This window comes from Lontra canadensis, unplaced genomic scaffold, assembly GCF_010015895.1.
Source record: "Lontra canadensis isolate GAN:19392208 unplaced genomic scaffold, GSC_riverotter_1.0 scaffold73, whole genome shotgun sequence".
NCBI lineage: Eukaryota > Metazoa > Chordata > Mammalia > Carnivora > Mustelidae > Lontra > Lontra canadensis.
Genome location: NW_022631067.1, coordinates 3,949,660 through 3,975,823, shown reverse-complemented (window position 1 = coordinate 3,975,823; position 26,164 = coordinate 3,949,660). Strand labels below are relative to the sequence as shown.

Below are 26,164 nucleotides of genomic sequence, written 5' to 3'. Positions count from 1 at the left end.
AACAGACCTAGATGATTAAGCCGGGAGCACTAGGTTCAGCAGCCAGGAGCTCACCGTTACCTAGGAAAGTGACCTCAAGACTTGAGGTTGGGACCACCTACAACTCATTTTGGAGTCACCCTCGAGTCTTAAGTCACAGGAAGGAAGAAGTGTCCCCTCTATTTAAGAGGCCAGGACCGGGATTGGCAAATCCCTTCTACTTGACCTACAGTTGGAGAAGAACGATGCCATTATCTTTCCAGCCTGGAAGAGGACAGTTCTCTTCCTATGGCCAATTTGCCAAGAACATCTCGTTGCTCCTTTGTTCGTGAATTTGTGTACCTATGAGCAATATATTACACAGCTAGTGGGTGCGAGATACCGAGGTTCCCACAGCGATGCACTCTGTGTCTTTGAGGAGTTTCCCTGGGGCGAGATGCACAAAAAAATACATAATTTCTATGCAAAATTATTTATGGAGAAAGGGATGTGTGTTGGCCTTGAGATACATTGATTAGAAGAAATCTGGGCATGGAAGCCATTCTCAGTTGAATTAGTGACCCGTGCCATAATGGTGCCGAGTCACAAATGATCCTGAAATGTTGTGCATGTGATAATCAGCACACATGTGCTCCTGAGTTTGCACTCAGGTCATCTAGCCTGGTCCTGGCTGGTGTTTCTTCTGACCTCAGCTTGCCTTGCTCACGTCGGGAGTGAAATGTCCGTGGCAGATTGAGGATGGCCTCAGCTGGGTTGACTCCTTCTTGATCCATGTGTCTCCTGTCTTCTGGCGGACAGTGGGCTAGCCTGGGCACAGGCTCACATTGGTGGTGGACGTCAGAGAGACCCAAAACCCTGATGGCTAAGTGCCACCTGCCACAACAAATCACACGGCCAAGTGGGAGCTGAGAGTGAGGGGACGCTGCAGAGGGGTGGGGGGGAGTCAAGTCACTGAGGTGATCCTGCTAACACACCACCCGGGGGTCCAGCAAACTGGCTGCCATCTTGGTTCTGTCACCAGCATTCACAGTGAAGGAAGGTCTCTTACTGTGCTGTCAACGAATAGGGTATTTAAGAATATCTCAAAAAGGAGAGACAGTCCTGGGGAGCTGGGTATTCATACTTGACTCAGGACAGACTAGGGTCATTTGAGCTGCAACAGCTCCCTGGGGTTTCTGAGAATCTGTTTTTCATTTTGTTTTTGTTTTAGAGAGAGAGGACATGCATGTAGGTGTGTGCAGGTGCGTGCGGGGGGAGGGGCTGGGCCATCAGGGGAGGGGGAGAACCTTAAGCAGGCTCTGAGCCCACCCAAGATTATGACCTGAGCTGGAAGCCAGTCAGATGCTTAATCCCCCAGCCCCACAGCTGCCCCAATAATCTGTTGTTTTGTGCTGGCTTCTTTTGGCACCGCCAGGCTCAGAGACACATCAGATCAGGGAGAGCAAAGGGTTCCACTGTGGGAAGGAGGAGCAGGGCAGTGGGCAGAAAGGGCCACACCACAGCTTTTGGGACTCCCATCTCAGACTCTTCTTGTAGGGTCTCGGGATCGTGTGGGGGCAGCACTGAGAAACAGATTCCTACCAACCCGGGGGAGTTAGACAAAACAAATCCCACTTCTCTGTGCCCCAGAAAAGGGCACCGCCTTGATAGCTCCAAAGAAATGGTTGTCCCAGAACGCAGGGGTCCCTCTGCTGTCTGTGGATCTCATCATTAGCCCCAGGGAGACAGCATGAGAGCACCAGGCAGGTCCTTAGGCTACTTAGGGAGAGGCTAATCTGATGTATCATCTGTAGAGAGAGAGCAAAGGTAACCCCCTGACCGCCCCTAGAATCAAAACCACATCAGCAAAGGGAGCCAACATTTCCAAGAGAGTTACAATTTAGTAGGTGTAATTATACGTCTAAGCCTCCTGACCTATTTTGGATCCTTGAAATAAATTTGGTTTATTTCCAGACTTAATTATCCAGTGTAGATTTTGTGTGTGTGTGTGTGTGTGTGTGTGTGTGTGTGTAGAAAACTTAAATTATCTTTCATAATGTGTATTTATATCTTATATATAAATGTTGTATGTGTACATATACACATGTATATTTACATACATGCAGACATGTTCCATATATATCTATGAAAATTCAATCAAATTAACTAAGATTCTCAAAAAATGTCTTTTAGTATTTGGATAAAATAAGCTGAATTACCTAAAGGGAAATATACTTCCTTCTCCCCTACACACTGTCTTTTTAACAGAGAAAAATCCTGCCGCCGCCGTGTCGCCGTGTCGACAGCAGAATGTCCGGCACTGTACTATTTGCCAGCTGTGCACACACTGGCCAGTTACTCCATCTCTGTAACTTACAAAAGGGCAATATTAATTATGCTTATGCACAAGGTATATACTTATACACAAGAATGTGTAGCTCAGCACAGTTCCCACTGTGGGCTGGACGGCCCCGGTGTCATCAAGACTCCGGCACTGACTTGGTGATTCAGACGTTGAACTTCCCAACATTTAATGTAAATAACATTCACTAAGTGCCTACCCTGCATGGAGTTCTACAGACTCTGCACGGATACAAAAAAGAAAGTGGTATGTGGAACTTGCCTTACATATAAGAAAACAGTATTTCATAATGAAACGATACAAAAAACCCCCACAAAAGTCAAGGGCGCCAGAAAGAGCTGTGAGCCGTGATGGGCAGAGCAGAGAGGGTGGGCATCTAAGTGGAGGTTGAACTCGGGTTCCTTGTAGGGAAAAAAGGATTTTAAGTAGTGACAAAGCAGGGAACATTCCCGGCAGAGAAATAACTTGAGGAACTTATGGAAGTTGGGAAAATCGAGTGGCATTTTGTCTCAGTACCCTTACAAAGGTCAGAGAAATGAGCTCCATGATATAATTCATACCAGGTGATTCACAGGTCGTACGTGAATTGCCATATATAATTCACATATAATTATGCTTAAACATTTATGATTATTTGCAGAGTCAACACACATTTTTGTGAGTACATATTATCTTTAGTAATATCAAGTCCTCACTACAGTAAATGAATGCAAACAGACTCATTTACTAATTCAATGAACATTTATGTGGCGCTACTGGGGGGCCAGGGACAGTGGAAGGAACTCGGAGCACAAGCAAAGGTGCAGAGCCGGCTCCCGAGAAGTGTGCAGCGGCAGATGGAGGGAGAGAGACACATCCACAGACCATGCAAAGCTGCAGGACCATCCAAGGAGGGCGAGGTAGCTCACATGACAGGAGGCTAGGAAGGAGTACAGAGTGGTCTCCGGAAGAGGTGACGCATGGGCCCCAACAGGCAGGATGCAGTGGAATCAGAAAGGCCAGGGAGAGGGGGCATTTGCAGCAAGGACTGGAATAAGCACAGGGCTGGAGGCGGGAGGAGGAACATCGGAGGTTTTCCACACTGCGGAGCACTGCTCGGGTGTAGAATGAGAATGGGAGCTGGTGGGATTTAAGGCTGATGGTATGAGTGAGCGAGCACGTAATGCAGGGCCTTATATGCCCTGCTGATGAGTTAGACTTGCATCCTGTAGGAACCGGAAATGAAGAAAGGGTTTCCGATGAGGCAGAACAGCATTCGCATTGAGAAAGGGCACTTTGGCTGCAGCGTGGAAACTGACTGGCAGGGGCAACTCTAACGGCTTTGGACCACAGGCAGCGATGGCTGGTCCTGAATGCCTGGTTCGAGGACAAAGGGCAGGAGAGGATGGCACCGGAGCTGAATCTCGCCATCTGGGGAGACCTTACAGATGTCTCTGGGGTGTTTAACTCACTGTTTGCATTCATCAGGGGAACGAACCAAAGCTTCTGTAACAAACACGTCTAACGCTGCAGGCGCCCAACACAATGTGGTTTCATTTAGCATTTATTCACCGCTCAGTAAGCGGCCAGAGCCAAGCAGTGTCTTTTGTCCCTCAGCGCGTCCTGGCAGAATTCCTCCTTTGGGTCCCTTGAGAGGGATGTGAGATCATGGGGGTAAACCTCAGGACTAGGCTTGTAGGGAGCCCACAAACCTGCTGTCCACGGTCCTCTGCCAGAACCTGATCACACCAACCCCGCAGTTGCAGGGAGGGCTGGAGAACATGCTCTTTCTTAGTACAAGGTTGAAAAAGAAACCAGTGGAGCTCAGCTTTGTCTGAGCCAATGTATCTTTTTCTGCGATAGAAAACTCTGGAGGAAGAGCACCTTTGGGGAAGAAAGTTCAGCTGTGAACTTAGTGAGTTTGAGTGACCTATGGAACGTGCTACATCTATAGATGGAGACCCGGAAAATCAACTCTAAGTGTCAGAACTCAGACGACGATTCCGCACTGATGCTAGCCGTCCAGGGGCCGGCAGGTTATGCATGGTAGAGAAAGCAGGTGGATGTGTGGAAGCCCACGGGGGGGAGAACTCAGGGGGAGGGCCTTGGGGAAAATTAACTTCTAAGGGAAGCGCAGAAAAATAGGAGCTCGCAAAAGAGAATGAGAAAGAGTCGCCAAGACTGTATTGTCCCAGAAACAGAACCGTGGATTAAATGACTAAAGAAGTAGCAGGACATACTGTTTAGTATTGCAGAGAAATCAAGAGTTAAAACGGGAAAGTCCATTGGCTACAGGGAGAGTGTCCATCAACACCCACAGAGAGAAGAGTGTCAGCTGCCTGTTGGGGGAAGTTGCTAGATTCCAATCAATGGGACTAGAAGGTCGAGAGAGGGATAAGGTCAGTGAGATTAGATGTATCTTCCCAGTGTACCTTCTGTGTAGCTGGGGAAGAAAGAGGGTTAAAAGGAACCTTCTGCCATTTTTTCCTGCATTATTTTATTTTTTAAAGATTTTTAAAAATTTATTTATTTGACAGATCACAAGTAGGCAGAGAGGCAGGCGGGTGGCGGGGAGGGGAAGCAGGCTCCCTTCTGAGCAGAGAGCCTGATGCAGGGCTCGATCCCAGGACCCTGAGACCATGACCTGAGCAGAAGGTAGAGGCTTTAACCCACTGAGCCACCCAGGTGCCCCTTCCTGCATTATTTTAAAGAATGGAGAGACCTTCGCAATTTTAAATATTGATGAGAAAAAGGGGTTTATAGAGAGAACACAGTGGAAAAGCAGTGTGTAGTGGGATACCTGATGGTCCGAGGACTTGGAAGGGCTCAAGGAGAACAGATCCCAAAAGTGAAAGCGTCAGTTCGGAGAAGAGCAAGGCCATCGGCTCCTTTGCCCAGAGAGGTGCACGCTGGGGGTCATGAGGTATAGAGGTGCCCACATCTGGGATGGAGATGGGGGCATGGCCGAGCTTGCTGGAGTCAGACACGTTTGGAGGGATTGAGTATCAGCTTTTCAAAGGGTCAATACCCACTGTGTTTGGTTTTGCACAGGGGCACGCAGGATTCAGCGTGGAACAGGGAGTCCAGCACCGCTCTGATAAACGACTTTCCCTGTAGCAGAAATAGACTCGTGTGCACCACCAGAAGGGTCCACTGCTGGCTGGATGGCCCCAGCAAGCCAGTCGTGAGGCGTCCGTGGTGCCTTGTTTATCAGGCGTGCCTGACACTTTTTTTTTTTAAAGATTTTATTTGTAAACAATCTCTATATCCAACGTGGGGCTCAAACTCACAACTCCAAGATATCATGCATGTTTGACATTGTTAAGGTGAACATTGGGTCAAAGCTTATAAATATGTTTTAATGTATATACTTTTCAAATTTGGTAGATTTTTTTTTCAAGTTCCCTGAATGTTTTGCTGACTTTTGCACTCGTGGGGATGTGAGTTCATGTGTCTCCATATTGTCAATCGGGGATGTGATTTCATTTTAAGCTTCTGTTGATGGCAAAGTCTTATTGTTACTTTTATTTTTATTATTCCTACTTTTAGTAAAGGTTAACACCTTTCTATATATTGTTCAGCATTTTAATTTCTTTTTCTGTGTATTATGTGGCCATATCCTACTTGTATATAGGATTGTTTGTAAATTTTTTTGTCAATTCTTAAGTGTTCTTTTAATTTAGAAAAATTGCTATTTCCTCTTCTATGAGTAGTATATAACTTTTAGGTATACTTTTAAAAATTTCCCCATATTTCTTGCTAAGTTTAACCTCCCTTCTGGGGTAGGGGGGCTTTATGGTAAATCTGATATTTTCATTTCAGTTTAAGATGAAAACAGGAAACTGTGTTTTCATTTGGAGGCATCAATGGGACCAACCACTTTCTGACCTATGCTTCATAGTTTTTATTGTATTTACTATATTTGTATTTAATACCTGTTTTTTTTTCTTTTAATTCCATGGATTTAGGTGTAGAGTTATAACACCTGTAAGTGATCACTTTGCCACCTCCTTACCAGTTTCTCTTTTTTTCCTGCTCTCGCGTCTCTCTGGGTTGATGAGTAACTCCTGAAGAGAGTAGAGCGGGTGATGATGCCATCTGGGGCCTTCCTATCCCCGCTGCTCCCAGCAATTCTTTAAGCAGGAGGCAGGGTTTAACTTTACCCGTGTTCTCACCAATTAAGGAATGTTTAACTGCTCTTATTTTATTAAATGTTTTTCTTTAATCAGGCATCATGTTGGAATTTTGATGTCATTTTTGCATCAACAGAAATGATAAGACACGGTTTTCACTGTGCTGTTTATTGGTATCTATGATTGCGTCCATGAGTAAATCTCTGCGTGGAGTCGTTCTTCTTTTCATGTATGCTGGACTTTGTTTACCCTGCGAGGTACTGATGCGCTGCTGTGCTTTCTTCTCAGGGCTGCTGAAGCATCTTCTGATTCGCTCTTTCCTCCTGATGCCAGCAACTTCCCCGGAGGGAATCATAATGTCTCTCCCTGTGTTTTCCCCTGGCCTTCCAAATCGACAGTGAGACTCTTACTAGTGGGCTCAAAAATCTGAAGTCTTAAGGGAAAGGGCATCCTGAGAACTCAGGACTCTGAGTTCTCTCAATCTGAGGGCTCTCAGGTTCTCCTGGGATAATGGAGATAAGGCGAGGATATGAGGGTGGTTCCGGTGGAGTAGATAAGAGAGGTCATCACACTTCCTGTCAAAGAATGGACTCTTAGCTCTCCTTCTCAGTTTTACTTTTTTTTAATTTAAAGTTCCCAACTCACTGTTTTTTTTTGAGAAGTATATCATTAGTTTTTAATCTTCTCCCTTGTTTTGTTTTGGCATGCTTTCAGCTAAATTCCCAGGAAATGTCTAACTTAATTTAATCCATTCTCTTTTTTATTTGTTTTATTGTTGTGTTCATTTAATTAATTATTTATTTATTACTTAAAATAAGTAGACTCTGTGCCCAATGTGGGGCTTAAACTCATGACCCTGAGGTCAAGAATCACATGTTCTACCAACTCAACCAGCCAGGTGCCCCTCTACTCCAGTCCCATTTGACTTAACTCATTATTTAATGACATTAATGTTAGGTCAATGACTATTATCTGAACACTGAGCACTGAGCACCCACATCTTAAGTAACATCCTGTTACTTGGTGAAATACGTGTATCTTCCTCTCCTGGAAAGACTATACATCCTTCAAATTTCAGCAAAGTCAAGCCAGACCCTGTAAAAGGGATGAGGTTAACCACTCCCAGCCTGTGGCAGGAGTGTGAGTTGAGACTTTTTTTTTTTTTCATTTGGGCATGCATACAAAATATAGTGTGCACTTTATGTCCTTTGATTCAATAATGCCATTCCTAATTTATCCTAAGGGGACAATTAGAAATACTTAAACAGCTTTATAGAAGAAGGATGTCAGGGTGCCTGGGTGGCTCAGTCAGTTAAGCGTCTGACTCTTGGTTTCAGCTCAGGTCGTGATCTCAGTGTTGTGAGATCGAGCCCTGTGTTGGGCTCCATGCTCAGCAGGGAGTCTGCTTGATATTATCTCTCTCTCCCTCCTCCTGCAGTAGATAGATGGATAGATAGATAGATAGATAGATAGATAATAGATAAATGAAATCTTTTTAAAAATAAGAAGATGCCAATCCCCGTTCTATTTACAAAATTTAGAAGCAGCAAAAAAGAGAAAAAACAAAAAGCCAAACACTGGAATGATGCTTAAATTCAATCTGTGGTACATTGACATGATGGAATCTTCTGCAGCCAGGTTTGGGTTTTTTTATGTTTATTTTTATTTTTTAAAGATTTTATTTATTATTTGACAGACAGAGATCACAAGTAGGCAGAGAGGCAGGCAGAGAGAGGAGGAAGCAGGATCCCTGCTGAGCAGAGAACCTGATGAGAGGCTCGATCCCATGACCCTGAGATCATGACCTGAGCCAAAGGCAGACGCTTAACCCACTGAGCCACCCCCGCACCCCTTTTGGGTTTTTTTTAATTCTAAAAATGTTTACTAAGACATTAAAAGCTATCTTCTTGGAGAATATTTAAAAATTCAGGGGAACTCTTAGATTTTAAAGTGAAAAAGAGATTACATCTCTTAAGAACAGTAGGTCTCCAATTTTGTAAGAGAATTATCAGACAAATACACACCAATGTATTTCATGGGTGTCGGAGATATAAACACACTACGTTTTTAATATTTTTCTCAATTTCTCCACATTACTCATTCATTGTTATTATAGTAGTAGAAAAAATTAAAACTTTTCATAGAAGTGGGAAATTAATAAGCCCGGTTTAGGAAGCAGCCTGGGCATACAACTCACCAAGTGAAAAACAACTAGAAGGCAGCGTGGTGCTGCTTTTTCCCCAGAGTATGCAGTCTGGAAATCTTCTGGGTCTCCCGCAGTGATCAAATATTTCACTTTCAAAATCAGTCCTCAGCATGCGCATTTAATTGTTAGTTGAAGTGATGTACCAAGTCAATAGACTTGCACTGAAATACTCCCTAGTAAACAGGAGCTATCCAGTCTCGTGTTTTATAAGAAAGACAGCAGATGCCTACGTTTGAGAGCAGGAGAGAAGAAACTCTCCCTTCTTCTTCTTATTAGCTGGGCAAATCCGTAAAATATTTATGGATGTTATTCTGGGACCTGAATGACTGATAGGAAAGGTTAGAACTGGGGGCCTGAGTTAGGTAGGAGATCTTCATCAGACAGAAAAATGTAAGACCAATCGCAAGTTAGCACTCTTAAGTTTTCAAGGCTCGGTCTTAATTTTTTAATTTTTATTGAAATTTTAAAAAACAGAAAAGGACTTACTGTCGAATCAAAGCTGTCGTCATGAATTCTATTCACAGCATACATGGAAAAGGAACATGTCAGAACTTCTTTGAGTAAGTGGGTGGGTGGAGCTTCTTAGATCTCTTGTAACAAGCCATTCTGAATAGAAAAAGTGATAAAAAAGTGGGGAGGAGGGGTTATTTTAAAGTGTGTTTGGATCCTGTTTTGGGGGTACTACTTGGAAATTATTGGCTTTTGAAAATTATTACTGTAAATTAAAACTAAACTATATGAATGAAATTTGTCTTTTTCATCATCAAGAAATGTAAATTTGTTTCATGATCTAACTCCACAGATAGAGGTGGCCTTCCCTATCAGCCTATCCAAAGCAGATGTATGCTCATAACCTCCATGAGAATAGGCGCCTTCTTTCCAACATAGTCGTAACAAACATTTTAATATTCTTCCTCCTGTCTTTATTGTTCTTTTCCCCACTAAGATGTCTATTCCATGAACTCGGCTTGTCTGCTTCTTATGAGAACTTGTGTACTCATTATCTATGAGTATCTATTATATTATGTATCTATTTGACAGAAGAAGAAATGAATGACCATGCCACGGAGTCAGTGACATTTAAAATCCATTCAGATGATCACGTGTGTAAGGAGATTATTTTAATCTCTTCAATGGAAAAGTAATTTCGATAATAATAAGAAGAAAACTGGATTTAAAAGATATGATAGGGAGGGCATAAACTTTATTTTTGTCAATCTAAGGCAAAAGACCTTGTATTTATCTGTCAGTGGAATTATAAAGCCCCATCCCAAACCAAACAGTTTCTCCTAGACCAGAGCGAGCCTTGGAGACTTCCTGTTGTTCAGAATGCACTTGAAGAGTGTTGGTGATAAAGACAGAGGAAATGTGCAACTGTATTTATTATTCCTACTTTGAAACATAAAGTCTAAACTTCTCTAATAGTCACTTTTGTTTCTTTTTATGACACAAACACTAAAGCAGAACAGTGAAATTAATAGTTGCTTCTGAAGAAGGCTCAATGCATTTTCCAGTTCTGTCTAGTGGGAAGGCTAGACCAGGCATCTTCAGAAGTATTGCCTCTTGAGGTTTTTTCCATCAGTGACTCTCAGGTTTCTAATAAAATTTCTGCTGTGTCTCTCAATTTCTGGTAATCACTGGGAGTCAGTTTGGGGTGTTACTTAAGGATGTAGACTTGGGGTCCGACTCCCCAGTCTGAAGCCATGTGACTTTAGGCAAGTGACTTCTGTCAGGTTCTATTATAAAGTGAGAATTAGCAACAGTAGCACTAATGTGAGGATTCAGCATGGGTGCGTTTGTGGGTACAATTGGAACAGTCACCGTACGTGACAGTGTTGATGTTTCTGGGGCTGATATTATCCGGACTGTTCTCTCATTCTCTAGGAAGCCACCGCTCTCCTTGAGAGCTACTGAGACGGTCAAGGAGCACATGTGCTGAGTGACCTTCAGGGCCTTTCTTTGTCATATTGCCGGAATTTTCATGTCTCTTTGACGGCTCCTTTTCTCTCGCCCCAGGAAGTTCCCAGATGTGCACCTGCTCACTGACCTCGCCTGTTGCCCCAGGAAGGACCATGGCAGCAAGACACACAGTAAGGGAGCTCTGTGGTCCTTTTTGCCCAACAGATAAAAAAAGAATAGTGGGACTAGTGCAGTGACAATCAAAGTTTTCAGGAGTGGCTCGATAGATGGCAGTGGAATTCAACCTGAATTTGTGGAAGCTAAAGATTATTTTGTAGAATCCAGCATTAATCATGTTACCAGTTCACACACTTGCACCAGGCAGGGTCTGAGGGTTTTACATGGATAAACTCACCGGGTCTCTTAACAAACTCACCAGGCAGTTGCTGTTATTATGCCCGTTTTATGGATAAGCCAACCGAGACTCAGGCAGTCGAAGCTCTGACGTTAAGTGGCAGAACTATGGAGACATAGCGCATGCCCGCAGGCAGGACGGCGCCGCTCAAGCCATGAGTTCACGAACACGTGCATTTACACACGTAGGTGTGTTCACAAACACGTGCATTTGCAAATGCTAACCCAGAATATTCCTCTGCACGAGGAATCTTCTCGGAGGCATCACGATGTTTATTGGACCTCGTGCTGCCTTATTTTTCTTCTGACAGAAACAGGGAATTTTGTGCGGCGGCATCCCACACACCCCACGGTTTATCCCGCATAGTGCCTGTCCATTCGCTATCCTGACCGCTTCACGGCTAGTCTTTTAACCTACTTCTTGGTGTAAACATCAACAGCGGTCTGAAGTATTTCCCTGAGTATCACGCCTGTGGCAGGCCACGTCCAGACCTCCTCTCAGACAGGGAGAGCAGACCTGGAGACACAGTGGGAACTGAAATACGGAAGGACCCAGGTTGTACCGATCGATGCGTAAAGGGATGCCCACCGAGCGCTCCTTGGCCATCTGCCGGCTCGCCCCATCATTTCAGCGACGGCGGGTGAAAAGGTGGCAGATCCTGCACACTTCAGGTCATCCTGGCGATCCGGGTGAGAAACAATTGGGCGACTGCCCCCGTCTGTGCACTTCAGGCAATCCCTTGCATCCCGTAAGTGTTCACCAGGGAAGAAGGTGAGATGGGAAGCTCCCGCCTGGCACCGGCACCGTGAATCCCAGATCTCCTGGGATCCTGCACACTCTGCATTCACCGGTGTGATGATCGTCCGAAGTAAAAGTAACCAGAGCCAAGTTAGGCGTTCTCGTTGTTCTGGAAACCAGACCCCGTGGCTGGCGGCCGTCTCTACTCATTGCTGCTCTGCATTGAAAATAACGATGTGTTCTGACACCAAATCCACACATTATTAGACATTATTGATGATCTCTTTAAAATGTTACTCTACTACATTTGTTTTTGTCTTCAAACAAATTACAAATTACCAGAATTTTTTTATATATATAAAGGTAGGATAAGGGTCCCTATCATTGTGAAATGAACATCGGAGTCATTTCGGTCGCTAAAGCCTTTTACAACTCTTCCACATTAAACATGAAACGATCAATAAAAGCAAGGCTGAGGTGACTGTGAGCACATCAGTCAGACAGAAGCCTGGCTACTCCGGCATGTTAATTATTATTCTAGGAGAGCCATTACATTTGGGGGAAAAAATGGGTAAGTCCAAACACATAACTCTATGAATTCTCTCATGAAACTTATTTCTTTTTGTGGCTGACATCTAAAGTGTATGGCCCTTCCTCATTCCTCACAAAACTGTTTGAATTGCTTGCTTGCACACTCAATCATGTCCTAACAAAAAAGTCACTGCACCATGTCTTCTCTATAGCCATCTCCATCTTCATGGATGTAGCTCTGAGGCTGCTCAAAAACTTTCTTTGTAGGTTTTCTGGGTCCATTTCCTTCACTGAACCATTAGCTAGAGTGTGGTGGGGAGCCAAGACTCTGCTGTCCTGCAGTTTCAAAGAATCACAAGACCAGAGCAGAGAGAGGGTCTGTCAGTAGAGTGACTCCCAGCGGATTCGGCTCTGCTGTGTAGACCTGCCCATCGGTTGCCACTCTCACTTGTCCCCAGGGATTATGGTCAGTATCGATGGTGTCACCAATTTTCTGGTCCTCTTCTGGAAGACCGGCATGTGGTCTACACCCAGCACAACATGGTTTCCACCTGCTGTGAATGTCACAGAGCTCACCATTCCCACCAGAACTAGGATTTGGGAAGTTCTAAGCATGGAAATCCTATGCAAGCTTGTTGACTTGTTGAATGCATTGCTAAACCCATGACATACTACAAAGTTTGGGTCTGCACTCTCAGCAAAATAACATTGTTATGGGAGGAAGTACGTTTGCTTGGCATCATTCAGTTCTAGAAAACCAAAGAGAAGGGCCATGTGATAAAACTTCGTGCTAGAAAAAACCAATATAATTAATGACAAGAGAAGCAATTTCTAAAGGACTAGAAGGGGAAGAAACTTCTATTACAGGGATGGCGGAGTCCAGTCCTTGGAAAGTATTTTCACTTCAGTGTTTGGCTTACGAATCCTGTGAACCTGCCGAAAATATGGGTTCCAAGAAATAAAGAGCAAAACAAAAAACAAAAAACAAAAAACAAAAAACACCCAAAACAACAAACAACAACAAAACAAAACCTCCCAAAACGAGGCTCTGAAAATGAGTGTTAACACTTTTGTAAATCTGCCAAGATTCTCAATACAACTGCCAACGTTTTGATGTTCGGGAAAGCATGGAGGAACTGTTAACACGCATGCCGCATAAATGACCATTGAGGGAATGAATGTGGCCGCTTATATGTGCCTGCTTTCCCTGGCTGACTAATATATCAAGCATGGTTCTTGTTTTGTGCTCTGAAAAACTTTGCCCATTACCATAGTAACCTCTACATGTTGGCGGAAGCTGATGTCATTCAAGGTATTATTCATTCTTGGTGAATTGATACTCAGCGTGCTAATAAGTCTCGGGGAGATAAAAAGCTCTGAGTATACATACTGGTCAAACATTACTTAACCCTTTTACCTCACACGGTCCTCCAGGGCCCGCCGAGGGGATTACTGAGGGAAATAAAAGTGCGGCCTGGACTCGGGATGGTTTTTTAGCTGGGGTCGCTGTCACATTAAGCTTACTTCACTCAGGAGGGCTATATCCTTGTGTTAGTCGCCTCAGGCTGCCACCATGAAATACCACACTTTGGGTGACGTAAACAACAGAAATCTATTTTTGCACCATCCTGGTGGTGGAAATTTTGGTTTCTGGGATACTCTTCGTGTCTTACAGTTAGCTGCCTTCTGGCTGTGTCCTTCCATGATGGGGAGAGAGATTGTTTTTTGTTTTTTTAATTTAATTTAATTTTATTTTATTTTTTTCAGTGTTCCAAAATTCATTGTTTATGCACCACACCCAGAGCTCCATGCAGTACGTGCCCTCCATAATGCCCACCACCAGTATCACCCATCTCCCCACACCCCTCCCCTCCAAAACCCTTTTTGTTTCTCAGAGTCCACAGTCTCTCATGGTTCATCTCCCCCTCTGATTTCCCCCAACTCACTTTTCATTTCCTTCTCCTAATGTCCTCCGTGTTATTCCTTATTCTCCACAAGCAAGTGAAACCATATGATAATTGACTCTCTCTGCTTGACTTATTTAACTCAGCATAATCTCCTCCAGTCCCGTCCATGTTGATACGAAAGTTGGGTGTTCATCCTTTCTGATGGAGGCATCATACTCCATTGTATATATGAGAGCGATTCTGCCATCTCTTCCTCTTCTTATAAGGACACCAGTCTTATTGGATTAATTCCCACCCTTATGACCTCACTTATCCTTAATTATCTCCCTGAAAGCCCCATCTCCAAATACTGTCACCCTGGGTGATATGGTGGGAACATATGAATGGGGAGGAGGACACAACTCAGTTCATGACATCATCTTACCTCTCTTATATTCCAGAACAAAAACCTAGTAAATAGTACCTGTCTAGTGGATGTATGGTTTTCATTCTTTTATTTGAACAGGAAGCCGAGACCAAGTTAATGGATAATAAAGACCAACATCATCCTGACCTGAACCTGAACACCATATTAGTAACACTCTAGATATACCCTTGCATCCATATGTCATAACTGTATGTAACATAGGCTTGCATTAAGAATGCTAAACGTTCATTGGCATTTAAGGATAAGAGCAAATTCTGACATCATATTTCCTTTTATGGATGAATATAAGTTCAAACATTTTCCCGCATGAGTCTCAATGTTAATTTAGTTTTACACTTGGATTTGTTGTCAGGTTGGAAATATTTATTGTAGTGTTGACAGGAAGTCCAGGAGTCCGAGGCTGGGCTAACTTTCCACCAAGGATGTGCATAGACCCCATCACCAGCACTTCCCAGGTAATGAAGACAACTTCAGGTGTGCTGTGGGCAGAGCACGGAACACCTGGTAACACCACAGTTCTGGCTCCCATTTCACCGAGTCATTCAGTAAGTGCGTGTGCATTGGACAGGTGGGCGATTGCCTTCTAGAAAGTGAAAGTATGTCAGAAGCGCACGTAGTAATTAAAGACTCATTGCAGGAACAGCAAGTACTGCCTAGGACTGAAATAGAGAACAAGCATTAGCAACTGCTATGGTCTTAGTGTTTGTATCCCTCTTCCCCCCAACTTCATCTGTTGAAAACCCAATGACCAACATGATAGTACTAGGAGGTGGAACCTTTGGGAGATGACCATGTGAGGGCAGAACTTTTGGGAACGAGATTCATACCCTTATAAAAGAGATCCCACCCCACAGAGCTGTGTGAGGACCCAGTGGGAAGTGTGCCCTCCTCACCCAACCATGCTCACATCCCAATCTCAGACTTCCAGCCACTGGAAATATGAGAAAGATGAATCTGTTGTTTATAAGCTCCCCAGCCCATGGTACTTTGTTCTAGCTGCAGGAACTAATGAGGCCAGAGAGGCTGGAGGGCTTGTCCGTAGGGCTTCCCACGCTCAGATCAGAAGCTGATCTGGATTCTACCAGAAGCCGGACAAGGAGAAGTTTGCATTGAGGGATGTGGCCCGGCAAACTTTCATCTCAGAAAGATAACTCTGGTAGAATGCTAAAGAACTTTGGCCCTCCCTCCTCCTTTCTTCACAGATAAGCTCTTCCTGCCACTTGGATCTTATCTTAAATAGTGTCTCTTTGGAAAGGCTTTCCCCTCTGCGCAACCTAAGTTCTTGAATAGAACTTGCTGCAGCTGTTTGACTTGTTGGCTGTCAGTTTCTTAGTTTGGTGTGTTTTGTGAGACTCGCATCGCCCCATCTAAGACGATGCTTGGAGTCCATAGTCTCTCATGGTCTCATGGTTCATCTCCCCTCCGACTCCTCCCCCCTTTATTTTTCCCTTCCTTCTTCTAATGTCCTCCATGCTATTCCTTATGGACTCTGAGAAACAAACTGAGGGTTTCAGAGGGGAGGGGTTTGGGGGTATGGGTGAGCTCAGTGATGGGTATTGAGGAGGGCATGTACTGCATGTAGCACTGAGTGCTACATGCAAACAATGAATCATGGAACACCACATCAAAGACTAATGATGTGCTGTGTGGTGACTAACATAAAATAATAAAAAATAAAAACAAAACAAAACAAAACACTGAAAGCTCCCTAATGATGGTCCATATCTGCACAGCCATTGCTGAGAATGGAGTTGGGCACATACTGGGGAGTCAATAAGTATCTGTTGAATGAAGAAATGAGTGAATGGGGACAGGTCTTCCAATAAAAACTTGTGGCAATAATCTAAGCAAAGAGTAAGAAAACACTAAATTAAGTTCGTAGTATGGAGGGTGAATCAGAATATACAATTTTGAGGAACATTTGAGATGCAGACACAACTGCATTTATTGACTAAACATGGACAATGACTATGAATTTGACATGGATTTCGTGCCTCCATGGGGATAAAGAACCACCGGGGTCAATAGGACAGTAATGGCAGAGGTTGATGATTTCATTTCTGCATGGGGTGGTCTGCACCTTAAGAGGGTCAGTATCTAAGTGAGAATGACTATCAGGGTTGATTATACTGATCTGACTTTAGAAAAAGTGAGAAAGCACAAGGAATAAATTCAATAGAAGGCCAAGAGAGAATCCTACCAACAGTGGCACTAAAGAGTGAAGGGGAAGAGAGGAGTCCACAAACAGGGGAGTGGGAAGAGAAGTAGAAGGGAAACAAAATGAGTGATGGTTACCAAGACCTGGGAGGAAGAGACTTTCAGAAAGGAAGAGATTTTCAGAAAGCCTGTCACGGGGCAATAGGTGGTCACATAGAGTAAACAGAAAGGTGTCCCTGGGATTTGACAATATACAAATTATTAGTGACCATGGAAATTATGGTTTTAATAAAGTGGTGGAGACAAACACCATATTTTAATGGCTTGAGGAATGAACAGAAAATAAGGAGATTCACAGAATTAAATTATAGAGCGAAAATGGCAGAGTGATAACTCAGTGGTGATGGCCAGTGATTGGAGGACAATTTCCTGGGACATATTTAAGTGTATTTATAACCAGTGGAGAAAAGAAGTAAAAGCTGGAGGAGACAGAGACTTTCATGGAGTTGGGTCCCAAAGAAGACAGGAAGTCTTCATGGAGAAGGAAGTATGAGTCTTGGAGAGACACTGGAGGGCGTGAAGGAGCATGTGAGAACCAACTGTGAGACCTCTCCCCCTGGACTCCCACTCAGTTACAAATGGGCCAAAATAAATTACAGGGGGTCAAATTCTGGTTATAGTTAAGAAAGACTGACAGGGACTGGATCTACCTGCTCACATGAAACAACTAGAAAATGGGACAAAATATATGAAACAGCAGTTTTTAAGAAACTGAGCATCAGACAACGAAGGAAAGTGGTCCTTGAGAGATGGGAACAAGGTGAGCCCCGGGTGTGTTGTGGTTCAGGCAGGGACAACAAGGCACAAGGCAGAGCCTGACTGATGCCTTGGGTTGACAAGATGGAACAGAGAGTCAAGGTGGACCAGAAGGGTTAAGTTCCTGTGGGAGACGCCCTGGGAAGACCACACATGAAGAGTTCTGTAAAAATGCACAGGGTCCCCACTGGTGTCCTGAAGAGCTCTGAAGACCACACTGTCCCTGGAAGGGAATGACCAGGCTGGGGAAAGCACTCACTGCAGGAATTAGAGTGAACACTACTCAAAGCTTATGGAAGCTGGGAGTCATGTCTGTGTCTACAGGCCAGACTAGAAAATCTCACACTTCCTGGGATTTGGCTAGAAGACTCAGAAACATCAGGTCTCAGTAGTGGAGAATATTTGGCCCTAGACTAAATGCTGCTGGCCCTCCCCTACCACATCTTAAAAGCAAGACCCAAGAAGATCGATCTGGTTCTTAGCATCAAGACTCCACATTGGAACAAATATCAAAAACATTATAGGAATGGAGCAATGTCCAACATGCAGAAGGTAAAATGCACGATATCTGGCATTCAATCAAAAATTATCAGGCTTGCAAAGAAGCCGAGAAATTCTATCCATAAGGAGTGAAAAGTCAATCACTTGAAACCAGAACTGACAGGGATGTCAAAATCAGAAAACTGGGCCATTAAACAGGTATTCTAACTACATTCCACATATTCTGGAGCTAAAGGGATGATGGGGCAGGTGAAGTGGAAACAGGACAATATAAAAACACCTGAATTCAACTCCCAGAATTAGAAACTACAGTGTCTGATGTGGAAAATATATTGGGTGGTTTGATTAACAGATTAAAAACTGCAGAAGAGAAGATCATTGAACTTGTGGACATCACAATGGAAACTACTCCAAACAAAATATGGGCATAGAGACAAGAAGGTCCCAGACACTGAGGGCATCAGTGAATCCTGAGACCCCATCACACAGCCTGATGAGATGTAGGTTACCAAGGTCATAAGTTATTAGAGAGTTACAAGGCGTGTCCTCTTGTGACTTCTACTCAGTATCCTATTGGAGGTTCCAGCCAGTCCAATGAGGCAAGAAAGAGAAATGTACAGCACCCAGGTTGGAAGCTGTTGCTTTGCAGATGACGTGTCCATCTACATCAGTAATCGTGTGGGAGTACCCAGTAAACATTTCTATATGTGTGGATCACTACCTTCAACCTTACTTCAATGAGGCTGTTAAAAATGTCAATTGTTGGAGTATTTTCACCTCCATAAAGGCTTAGGTTTTGATCTTTACTTTTATTCTTTCAAAGTAACTGATTAAGGAAAGAGAATAGGTCTTTCCCATATCCTCAGGGACCAGTGAGGTGATCCTAGCACTGTAGTCAACGTGGCTGAGGTTTTAGGCAAGGAGGGGAGGAAGCTTTCATTTTCAAGAACAGGACTTGCTTCAGGACATCAGAGTAGATGAGAGCCGATGTCTGTGGTTTACCAACTCGTTTGTTCATCAAGAAATAACTGACCCACCACAACGAGCACTAGTCCCAGCGGATACAGAAATGAACAAGAGACCATGTTCTGCTCCTATGGAGTTTACTTCCTATTTCAGGGGACAGATGTCCAACAAATTAGTGGGAAATATGCCAGGTGAGGATTCGTGCCTTGAGAAAGGAATTATCAGGGAAGAGGAAACAGGTGGAGAATGGTGGGTGGGAAGGCCTCTCTAGCAAGGTGGCATTTGGAAACAGACTCAAGGAAGTAAACTTATGAACCACATGCCTATGCCTAATGGGGAGGCAGAGGGAAGAGCTCGAGGGACTGCGAGCCCAGAGAAGCCCGGGAGGGGTGAGAGGTGAGGACGAGGAAAAAGGCCATTCGGGACTTTGAAACGGATGGGAAGCCTTGGAGAGTTTTCAGAAAAGGGGAAAGGAGACCCAGCTTGGATTCTAAAAGGATTGTTCTGGCTACTGTGTGCACGTGGACCGTGATGAGGGTAACAGTCGCACAGATTGCCATCTGGAGGCTGGTCGGCTGCGCACACCATAGACAGTGATGGCTTGGACCAGGTGACAGCACAGGACAGGAGAAGCCAGGAGACTCTGTCCCGGATCTGAAGGGGGAGCCAGGAGAATTTGCTCCTGGACTATGTGTGCAAGAGAGTGGAGGCTCCAAGCTCATTCTCAGCTGTTCCGCCCAAGCACATGGAACAGAGTCATGCTGTACTTTGACGGGTAAGACAGGAGGATGTTATAAAACGGCCTTGAACAAATGGGTAATGAGGAGTGGCTTTGAGACGCTCAGTACCAAACAAAGGTATTTTCATTCTTATGGGAAAATAATAGTCTGGTTAAACCCAATATCAGATTACCCAAGGCACTGGCCTCATGGTGTCCAACAGCAGGCGACATTGAGCAGATTGAAGCCTTGAAGGAGCAGCACCCGACGTGTTACCAGCTAAGTCTTCAAGTTACGATCCATAGAAAGAAAAAATCCCAAACAGTTTGGACCCAACAGGAGCATGTATTCATCTTGTAAATTAAATCCTCTAAGTCTGGGGTTTAATGGCCACGTAAGAATTCGTTTTAAAGGGAGAACGGGACTATTATCGCATGCCTGAGATACAGAAACCTTCTTGCTTAGTTTTCCTGCCTCCCCTGCCTTGCTTCCCTCCTAAGAGCCACGAGTCACTTAATCAAGGAGCCCTTTTCCAGGCTCTGCTTCTCGGGAGCCTGACTTGAGACACATAAACACACAGACAGCCTTACCAGGGGTTTAGAGATCCGATCGCCTAAGAAAGCAGGCACATAGAGATGAACAAAGAAGGTAAAAATCACCTTAGCCCCACCATCCACCGATGGGTACTACCAACATGTTTTAGGCATCGGATGTCTTTTGCATGTGTAACAACGGGTATGGGATTAACTGACAACACCCAGCTGTGCTATTCTGCACTAAACAACAAAGCTTAGACCCCCTTGTCTGCCATCAGCCTTTTCTAAAGCTTCATTTATAAGGCCTGCATAGAATTCTATGATTTGGGAGATCGAAATAGCAATTGGGGTCACCCTCCCTTCTCAGCTGTAGATAAGATTGGCTCGAAATCCCATGTAATAGACAGTAGAAAGTTCACTGCCCCCAGCAGGATTTCTGTAAATTACTAGGGGTGTTATTTTCTTACCATCAATCTGGACTCTGTGTTCAGGCTTCCATTCAATTATTTCTCTCTGGCAGTCTTCTTACTGTCTCCCACAAGGTCTCCTTGTCTGCATCGCACTGACCTAGATAGGAATTCTAGGTATTTTCCTTAATAGAAATATCACAGAAGGCATTTCTGTGCATGACTAAAGATTTGGGAGGACGAGAGGCTCCCCTTGCTGTCCCAAAGATGCCCTCATGCTAACGTTGGGCATCACTGGCCTTAAAACATTTCTTGGGGGAGGGATTTTCAGTTGGTACTTTTATTTCTCAGCATTGATGGCTCTCTCTTCCCTTCACCTCCATTTCTGCCCTTTTCCTCTCCAACACAAAATGGAGTTTCTCCCTTTTATTTCCAGAAACATTTCAGTTTTTGGCAGCACCTTGCCCTGGAGCTGAGCTGGGGTCCTTTCTTTGAACGTTCTCTGAGTTGGAAGAGAATCCTTCCATTTTCCCTTCTTATTGAGGTGAGGGGGTTGCTTTTTCCATTTACGTAATTCTTCTAATGTTCCAGTATTTAAAATGCTTCCCCTTCTTTGCCAACACAAGTAACTCTATGGCAAGTATGTATGTGGCTCAGTCCGTGTCCCCATTTCGAATCATTCTAGGTGCCTAGAATGAGAATTTCTGTGGAACGAGTACGAAGGAGGTCATATTTATTGGCAACCTGCTTTCTGGAAAAGCTGTACCCCCTTACACCACCACTAGTAGTGTAGGAGAAGACCCTCGTCTTCTCTGGGCGTTCTCAACCTGCTCCAATTTTACCTCTCTGATATCTGAGAGCATTATCTCACTTCTTAATTGTCGTTTCTTTAGTTGCTACTGTGTCTTGAGTACTTTTCCCCAAGTGTGGAGAGAATATGAATTTCTCTTTTTCTGAGCTGCCCTTTGGTCTCCTGGCAGCTCTGCTTTTGAATTTAATTATTTTCTTATTAATTTTTAGGAGTTATCTGCATCCTTAGGCCACTAACAAGCTCATGATCAACATTTTATCTTTCAGCCTGTTGCGTGTCTGGTAGTTTTCAAGCCTGCAAATGTGTAACAGTTTTAACGTCAGGGGTTATCCTCTCCTTCCTGCTTGCTGACTTTTTGGTGTGGTCTGTGGTCTCTGAGGTGGCCGATGGTCCCTGCTCCCTGGCCCCTGTGTATGGCCCCCCAATTGCATGTGGGCTAAACAGCAGATTTGCCTCTGATGAGCAGAGCACATAGGGTGACTGGGTGTCATTTCTGAGATTCAATGACAAAACAACTGTGGCTTCTCTCCTGGGTGCATGCTCTCTCTCTCTCTTTCTTTTCCCCCTTCCCTCTCTCAGGGGAACCCAGGGGAAGCTCTGTGGACAGGTCCACATGAATGAATTGGGAGTCATCCTCCCCCAAGGACCCTGGAGATGCCCGGAGCTCACCTGATACCCTGGTCAGGTGGCATCTTGAGGGAACCTGAGTCTGGCCCGCCAGACCAAGCCACTCCAGCCCCCAGTCCACAGAGAGCGAGACCATCTGTGCTTGCTGTTTCCCGATGCCAAATTTCTGGAGCAATTTTTTACATATTGATAGATAACTAGGACTGTGGATACCTTGGCAATTCTTAAAGCTCAACATTTTTTGAAACCCAGTTATCTTTCATCCTAATTCTCTTATACCCCAGAGCACATGGGAGTCATTCACAACAGCCCATCCTAAGTCTCTTTACCCTGCCTATTCTCTTCCTTCCTGTGGAAGCCATGATACAGGCTCTCGCCCGTGCTTTGCTCTCACTCCCTCTGGCTTCTAAGAGACCCCGGTGCTTTCCCATGGTGCCCCGTGTGCATGGCGTGGCATGACCCCTCCTCTTGGGGTCTGTGAGTATAACAACCCATCTCGGGAAGCCAGGGTGGCTCAGTTGGTTAAGCATCTGCTTTCAGCTCAGGTCATGATCCCAGTGTCCAGGGTCTGCTTTCTGCTCAGCGGGGAATCTTCTTCTCCCTCTCCCTCTGCCTGTTGCTCTGCCTGCTTGGGCTCTCTCTCACTGTCTGTCAAATAAATAAATAAATAAATATATTAAATATATGTATATATGTATATTCTATATGTATATGTACATATAGAATATACATATATATGTATACATAAAATATATATAGAATATACACATATACATATACTTATATATAGAATATACATATACATTCTATACATACAGAATATATGTATATTATATATACAACACATACATACATATACATTCTATATACATATATGTATATAGAAAATACATATATATAGAATATACATATATACTGTATATACTATATATACTATATATATGTATATTAACTCGAAATGGATAAAAGACCTCAACATGAGGCAGCAATCCATCAGAATCAGAATCCTAGAGGAGAACATAGGCAGTAACGTCTTCGACTTCTTTCAATATATGTCTCCAAAGGCAAAAGAAACAAGTGAAAATGAACTTTTGGGACTTCATCAAGATGAAAAGCTTTGGCACAGCAAAGTAAACAGTCAACAAAACAAAGAGGCAAACCACGGAATGGGAGAAGATATTCGCAAATGACAATACAGACAGAGGGCTGATATCCAAGATCTGTAAAGAACTCCTCAAACTCAACACATACAAAACAGATAATCATGTCAAAAAAATGCACAGAAGACATGAACAGACACTTCTCCAAAGGAGACATACAAATGGCTAACAGACACAAGAAAAAATGTTCATCATCACTAGCCATCATGGAGATTCAAATCAAAACCACATTGAGATACCACCTTACACCAGTTAGAATGGCCAAAATTAGCAAGACAGGAAACAACATGTGTTGGAGGGGATGTGGAGAAAGGGGAACTCTACTTACACTGTTGGTGGGAATGCAAGTTGGTGCAGCCACTTTGGAAAACAGTGTAGAAATTCCTTAAGAAATTAAAAATAGAGCTACCCTATGACCCTGCAATTGAACTAATGGGTATTTACCCCAAAGATACAGATGTAGTGAAAAGAAGGGCCATCTGTACCCCAATGTTCATAGCAGTAATAGTTCATAATCACCAAACTGTGGAAAGAACCAAGATGCCCTTCAACAGATGAATGGATAAGGAAGATGTGGTCCATATACACTATGGAGTATTATGCCTCCATCAGAAAGGATGAATACCCAACTTTTGTAGCAACATGGATGGGACTGGAAGAGATTATGCTGAGTGAAATAAGTCAAGCATAGAGAGTCAATCATCATATGGTTTTGCTTATTTGTGGAGCATAAGGAATAACACGGAGGACATGGGGAGCTGGAGAGGGGAAGGGAGTTGGGGGAAATTGGAGGGGGAGATGAAGGATGAGGGGCTGTGGTCTCTGAGAAACAAACCGAGGGTTTTGGAGGGGAGGTGGTGGGGGGGTTGGGTGAGCCTGGTGGTGGGTGTTGAGGAGGGCACATATTTCATGGAGCACTGGGTGTGGTACATAAACTATGAATTCAGGAACACTGAAAAGAAATTTAAAAAATAAATAAAAACTTAAAAAATGTGTATATATATGTGTGTGTGTGTGTGTATATATATATACATATGTATATATATATATATATATATATATATAATAACCCATCTTTTCAATGAGCCCTCTCTTGATCTATTGGCCTCACAATGGCTGAATAACAACATCCATATTTTAAAACATACGTACAAATGTGTAACCCTGTACGTATGTATAGAGTTACTCTATTACACATACATGCATATATGCTCATATGTACACACACATATGCAGTTACATAGACACAACACATATATAAAATATACAGAGTTGCCCTCGCTTTTCATAATATTACTCTGGTAAGGTTGCTTTGGACAAGGAATTACACTAACTTTTTGTATCCTCAATGCCTGTTATGCTAACTGATTGGAAAAACTGGGAAAAAAGGACAGTTGGGGAGTATGAGGTATACTTTTCCGACTCTTCCTGGGTGGTGATAGGCCCATTCGCAAGCTGTATTTCTGTAATCACATTACTCATGGACATCAGGAGATGCTCCGTGGAGTCACGCTGTGGGTGTCGGAGAAGGGCCTCACTGCTCCAGACTGGGAAGTCACCTTGCTATCACTGTAGATCATGGCAGGCTTTTTCAGTAGAATTTATAGTGTTTCTCTTACGGGCAGTTGCCAGTCACACCTTTTGGGCTCACCATGAAATGACACTGCACGGTCGTTACCATCATTCAACATTTATGGGCCGCACAGCAGGACGATGGGACCCTGAGGTACAGCTCTGGGCTGAGATGCATCAGCCCGGAGCAATGCAGCCTTCTGGCTGTGATGAAGGCAGTCTTCCACGAAAATCGCATGGGTGGTAAAACTTAAGAGAGGAGATTAAAAAGCAGACATGTTAAAAAAAAATTACCCTGACATATTGCATTTCCCCCCCAAAAAACTAAGCCCCTGATGATGTATTTTCGACCACTTCACTAATCCTACAGGAAATTCTCCTCTTCTATAGCTTTAATAAGGACAAAGGAGGCAAAACCAAATTAGAAATAAGGAAGGACTGAGATGATCACTCAGGAGCAGCGAGGGGTGTGACAGAGTCAGATAGAAGTGAAATGAGTCACAGCAGAGAGAAGTGGCCAGAGAAAGCGCGGGCTGAGGGGAAACTGGGTTGGCTCAGAAGGGGAACTGGATGGATTCCGCCCAGGTCGAAGGGGTCTTGGGAGCCTGTCGGGAGCGCCATCCGGAAAGCCACACCTGCCACACGGGGCTTCGGCAGGGCTGTCTTGGAAGGGGCTAAGCTGGGACTTAGGGGGACCTCGGACCCACGGGGCACAGCAGGATAGCCTGTGGAGAGGTCACTGCCCTCTCTCTCTGCAGGGTAGTGCAAGGCTAGAGAGAGCTTTGGGATCAGAAAATCAGACTTTTATAACTGCCTCGCTAGCCGGCTGAACGGTTTGGGGGCACCCGTTGACCTCCTGGAAAGATTCATTTTATTGGAAAAATGGGATCCATAATAGGAATTCAAAGCTTACACATTAAAGAAGGTGGCTGTGAAATTGTTAAAGGAGAAACTCTACGCTAAATTCTGTAAATGGAGAAGAACTACACAAGCCGAGAGTAAGGGAGGTCCAGAGATGCGCAGGGTGGGGTGAGAAGAGCCACAGTGACAGCCAGACCTGGCGGCGTGTCGGCATCTGAATCTTCATGTTACCCAGACTCCCCAGTGAGTCCCGTGCACACTGGGCACTGAGAAACCGTCTCTCAAATCACCTCAGTGGACAGGAGATGCTCACCTAACTTCCCATGCTCAAAACTTTCTTGAGCTCCTATGTTTATGAAATTCTTCTCAATGCCTGGAGATACACTCACCTCTGACCAAAATTCAGAAGAAAAACTTTTTAACATAAATGCAAATGTAAGGGATAAGTTTAGCATAAAAGTATACTTTTTTCCCTC

General features: G+C 44.0%; 1 long non-coding RNA gene across 1 annotated transcript; it reads right to left on the bottom strand.

Annotated features, from left to right (window-relative positions):
* Window positions 1–1,970: 1,970 nt before the first annotated feature.
* On the bottom strand, window positions 1,971–24,395 carry LOC116881344. The gene is made up of 3 exons (XR_004385391.1): window positions 24,326–24,395; window positions 7,359–7,362; window positions 1,971–1,996 (listed from the first exon to the last, which is right to left on the bottom strand). It is a non-coding gene; the product is annotated as an uncharacterized LOC116881344 (long non-coding RNA).
* Window positions 24,396–26,164: the final 1,769 nt, after the last annotated feature.